Source organism: Pholcus phalangioides, unplaced genomic scaffold (assembly GCF_987345545.1).
Source record: "Pholcus phalangioides strain wild (caught in Gottingen) unplaced genomic scaffold, Ppha-v1.0 ptg000011l_1, whole genome shotgun sequence".
NCBI classification, from domain to species: Eukaryota; Metazoa; Arthropoda; class Arachnida; order Araneae; family Pholcidae; genus Pholcus; species Pholcus phalangioides.
The window spans coordinates 11,541,939-11,547,938 of NW_028301604.1; positions in this window are offsets into that span (position 1 = coordinate 11,541,939).

A 6,000-nucleotide genomic window follows, 5' to 3' on the forward strand; every position below is an offset into this window, starting at 1 on the left:
AAATAATAACTTACAAAATTTGTATTAATCTGGTGATTCCCAACATGGGGCCCACGCCCCACAAGGGAGAAATTTGGGGTTTTCTATGAAGGCTTGGAACCCCTTCAAATTTCTAATTTGTAAGCAATTTTTCTTGATACATGTGTGATTTCTTTCTTTTATTTTTCTCTTTCAGTGGAGGGGGTTTGCCTAAGGGTTCTTAATGTTTTGTGTTCCATGGGAAATTTTTGCCAGTAAGATGAAGTCCAATCGCCCGAGTGACGGGGTGGTAAGATGCTCGTCTACCACCTTGAAGGTTGCCGTCACGGTCCCAGGTTCAAACCCAAGGGAGGATATATAGATAAGATATTTTCCCTAACGAACTTGAGATGAGACCACCGATAGATAGCGCCTTCATTTCCAACCCATCACATTAATGGCAGTAAATTGAAATATGGCCAGAGTGGTGTTTGGTGAAATAGTAAGATAAAGTCCACGGACCCCCTGTGCCAATAAAATTGAACAAAAAAGAAGGCTGCGATCTCCTTTAAAAAATGATATTCTGTGTATAGCAATGTAAAACCAATGAGTTAATCATTTTCTCATCCAAGCTCACGGACCAGAAGAAGGACTCCCAGAAGAACCCCTGACGAAGAATCACTGCTTTTGGCTAAGTAAAAGTAGGCAAGAAGGGGCGACAAAGGCTATGGTTTTATATATAAAATTTAAGGGGGCAAAGCAAAAAATAATGGTTCTTACATTTGAAAAAAAAAAAAGTGTTGTGGAACTATGAAGTGTTTTACGGAGGGGGGTACCCCTGACAAAAGTTCAGGGGGAACATCAGGATTTCAGAGATGCTTTGTTGGGGCATGGCCCAAAAGAGGTTGGGAACCAGTGTGGTCCAGACAATTCGTGGTCCAGAGGTTTTTTCGGCACTTCGTTGGTATGTACGTTGGTTCGTATATTATAGCACCTTTAACGCAATGAGGAAGGCCCCGGGATGTTTTACCCTTTACAGTATTTGTATAGCATATGAGTTCTGCTAAGAAGCCGAATTCACAGAAGGGGGCCTTCCTATTATAGTAAGGGCCGTTGCAACAATGAAGTACCGTTGTTTCCTGATGTGGTCCAACTGTGGATTAAGAGGCTGTATTCAGAAACCCAAAATATTTGTCACTTAATTTATGTTCGAGATGGCATAATTTGCGTTTGATTTCATCTCTTGACAAGGTGTAGCATTTTTGATCGAACCGATTTCTTCATAAAAAAAGTACTATTATATTTAAAAAAATGTTGATCTAGTTATTTTTTGAATTCACTTTTATATTTTGGCTTTGCATAAAAACTCATTTACACATTCAAGACTTGCTAGACTTCTGTTTCTTTTGCTTCATAAAAGAGATTACGATTAAAATATAGTTCTTCTTGTGAGCATTTACTCATACTGTACCCACATCTGCTGCTTCCATACTACCTTGTCGGAGGTACCATTATGAACTTTTCGGAATACGGTTATCTTTAATTTTTGCTTTGCTTCTTACTTTTCGAGATGATTAAGAACAGTTCGAGATGGACGTTGGCGATTTTCTCTGTCTTTTTTTTCCTTTCTCCCTGAGATACTAGCTGAAGGTGGAGATTTGTTGGTTGGTGAACGAGAAAACGGAATGCAATTCCGATTAGAAGCTCGGAATGTGGAAAAGGGATGAGCAAAAACAAAAAGGCTGGAAGAAGAAGAGATCAGCAGCTGTTCTCGGCCGTTCGTGTGCTTCGGTTCGCTCTTGAATCATTCATTCCTTTCTGAAAACCTTCCTCTCACTCCCTGACAATGACTTCACCACGGCGGTAACTCGGCTTTTGCCCATGCTACCTACGAGCAGCCAGCTGCGTTTCTTGCCATTAGCATTTCTCCCTCGCTCGGCCCACCGAAGAAAAGTGTACCGCAGTCAAGCACATAATGCGCACACAACACATTCACACATCTTTTCCCCCGTTCTCTAAAGAGTATTCCTTACACCCATTGATGTTGTTCAGCCGCGGATCTCTCTCAGCAACAGCATCGTCAAAGATCGTCTCTCTCCTATACATCCTCATCCTCTACCTTCTTAGGCATTTGTCTTCGTAAAACGTTTCACGATGCTTTTGTTTGTTAGTGATGACTGCACTCACTTCACTCAGTGACTATGAACAAGCAGTTGTCGACTCCCTTTGTGCTTCTAGTTAATTCTATGCTTCCCTTCTAAAAAAACAACTGTTCAATTTTATGCGCTATTCCCCTTTTTTAAATTGCGACGTACATGTATTTACATAGACGATGGATTTTTCTTCCATGCATCATAACTTACGAGATCGAATTAATTACTGTATTTCAGACACGCGGGGAAGAGATATGTAATATATATTAGTGTGAACTTTTTATTTTCGAATTTGTCTCACGTAGTAGGTGATGATGGTCCTACTTGAGCTGACGATAACTCTTTGTTGTCAATATTCATTTTGCTGTTACCCTCGAAGGCATTTAAATTCTAAAAAGGGACTCACATGCAAACATATTAGTCCCCTATGGTCCCGCGTATATTTGAATACACAGTACATGGTAAAAAAAATCCATTATACATTTTCTTTTCTCAATTTTTTGATATTTCTGAAAGTACATCTTTTATTGTCATTTTAGTGCAAAATATGGCCGTATAAGTACAAATTTTTTTTTACTAGAAGGATTTGATTCCTCGTCGGTGTCATTTTTTTGAGAGCTGCTGAAGTTTTACTTTTTCAAAGATTTATAAAATCACACCAAAAATTGAGGTAATTGCAAATAAAATTCAAAATATCTCCTATTCAACTTTGCTAAGCAATTTTTATCTTATCTGTTTATAGATAACATTAAAATCAAGGGAAACTGTATATTTTACCCTAAATTAACTATTTCAGGTACACAAAGGTTTTTAACAGCTGGCTGTGCGAAGATATATTTTCGGAAAGAGAAAATTTCCAACTGTCCCTGCGGGGAATCCAACTCACGCACTAGACTACAGAGGCAACGAATATCTCAATCTTTCCTTGGAGCTCGCGTGCACTGAACGGGACTGTACATGGACGGTAAGACACAATTCAGACCAAAGCTCACAATAACAGCCAGCTGTTAAAAACCTTTGTATGGATAGCGGAGAGTTACGTCATCTACTTGGATATTTTTCAGCTATTTAAAAAATCCACTTCTAATCAATCAAGTTGCGTGTTGATGTATTGTTTCAATTGAAAATATGCTAACAGCACCAATTTCCATCCTTTTTTGTAAAAAATACATTTTTTTAATTCGTTTTTATCGGAATGAAACATAGAGGGTTGAAAATATAATCAAAAATATTTCAGTTTTGGAAAACAGTTTAAACCATAGTCTCCCAAACTTTTTGTTCCATCGCCCCCTGCACCAGAAATTTTTTCTTTTCATCGCCCCCCAACTCAAGTAAACCCATAGGATCCAATGTTAAATCATTAGGGTCTATGGACCAATCCATTGCCCACTTTGGGAAACACTAGTTTAAACCAATAACTTTTCATTGAAAATTGCTTTATTCCATAATGAAAAACTGCCAAGTTATTAATAAATATTTTTCCCCCTTCAGAAATTTTACATTAGACTCCTCACAGTGCAGGAAACTCGATGATCATCGGGAATCAATGTTCAAACGATGCATATTTCTCATTGTACTATACACGCGGTATAATACAGGTTGTAACAATTAAAGTATATTAAAACCGCTAATTTTTTCAGAGCTGTCTTACACCCATAATTATTCATCAGAACGTTATGAAACTTTGGAAACCACTTTAATGAATGGATGAGAAAACATTGAACAAAAAAATCAGTTCCGACATTCATCACTAGATACTTTTTTGTAAACATGTGACCCCAAACTGCTCAACGTTATCCCTCTTTCATTGCAAGATATCTATCTACACAGGGTGAATCCGACCTATTCTGCCAATCGAAAGGAGGTGACAGACGAGCCTAAGTAGATCATGAAACAACCTAACCCTGTCCTATCTCGAACCGTTTTCGAGTTATACAAATACAAATACAACCACAACAGGCAAATTGCCCAACGAGGTGGCTGACTTAAGAACATCATGGATCCCCGAGCCATTTTTTGGAGGCCCTACCTACTACTGCTACACCACACATGCACCCCGCCCACACCCCCCCCCCGCGGAACCCCCAACGAATCGGTACACGCGGGAATGTGCGTGTACGTGTAGTGAAACCTGACGTGAAGTTTTTTGTTTCTCTGTAATGCTTGTTATGTGTAGTGCTGCCATCTGTTATGGTGGATAATCAATTATGGAAAAAATGCGTGGAGTCTGAAAAAACCCGGATTTGTGAAGTTTCTGAGAGACTAACATGTAAACGAAGCACATAATTGAAAAACGCAAAAAAAAAAAAATCCTATAAGATCACACCAATTTTATTGAAATATCTGGATTTAATGATGAGCTCCAGAGGCACTGAAAGATGGGCAAAGTTCAAAATCGAGTTGTCGCGCCAAATATTTTAATTGTCAATTCCGCAAACACCCTTCTAGCTACAATCGGTCAAATTCGTCAAACAACTTGTCCATTCTGCCAGCTTTCGAAAGAGCTTAGAATAAATCAAATTGACCATCTAGTTCAGGAGAAATTTAGTCGTTTGTTTGCAATACATCACTATCACTAAATCTGCGTTTGACGAAGTAATTTTAGTAGGTTTTGGCGATAATTTTTCACTTCACCGATCTCTCAGCGCTTGTAGCTCGCCATTAAATAAGGATATCCTGTAGATGGAGGTAGCGTCATCTTATAGGATTTTTTGTGCAAAATCAAATTATCGCCAAAATCTGTAACTACCAATTCCGAATTTTCGTCGAATATCTACTTCGACAAACGCTGATTTCAGTGATGTACTGTAAACAAAGGACTAAATTTCTCCTGAACCAGAATACCGATATGGCTTATTATAAGCTCTTTTGGAAGCTGGTGGAACGGACAAGTTTTTGACAAATTTGACCGATTGTAGCTAAAAGTTTGTTTGCAGGATTGGCGATTAAAAATTTTGGCGACAATTCGATTTTCAACTTTGCCAATTTTTCATCTCCTGTAGTTCGCTATTAAAACCAGATATTTCGATAAAATTGGTATCACCTTATAGCATTTTTTCTGCCAAATGTGTGCTTAGTTTGCGTGTAGATCTTTTAGAAATGTCTCAAATTCTGGTTTTTTAAGACGACGCATTTTTTTCCATAACCGATTATCCACCATAACTCGAAAACGGTTTTTTGATACGACATGGTTGGTGGGATGTTTCATGATCCACTTGGGCTCGTCTATCCCCCCTTTCGTTTGGCAAAATAGGTTGGATTCACCCTGTATATCTCTCCAGCACAGAACCATTTTCTATTCTTATTTCTTTACTGCACAGTACAACGTTGCCAACGAAACATATTTTTCTGGATCTTATGTCGAGGTGAACTCGGAAAGAAAAGTCAGCTGGTTCCATCAAGACTCAAACCCAGGCCCTCTTGCGAAGCGGTCAAGCATGCTACCATCTACACCACTGGAGAAACGACCCTGCCTTGCTGTTCACCTCGGCCTAAGATCCAGAAAAATTTCTGTTCCCTTGATATATTGGGCTGAGAAAAAGCTGTCTGTCCATCTCTCTCAATACGACGTTAAGTTACAAGAACGTTCTTTGGTGTTCAAGCTCTTACGAACACATAGTGATTCTGCATTAAAAACTGTGCAGAAATTTTTGGTCTCCGTAGGGGCTTCGAAAATTCTCCCCGATAAGTAGTTAACGCTGTAAACAGCTCAGAACAATGGAACTTTAATGTAACAGATTTTACAGTACTCAAGAATCAATTACCATTTTCTTTTAAATGGCGTTAATTCATAAGATCTATGTGATCTGTCAGGGAGAGAAGAGTCCTAAAGAGTTAGTGTTATAGAGATATCCATTTTCAAAGTAGAAAAATTAAAATTGAAATTTAT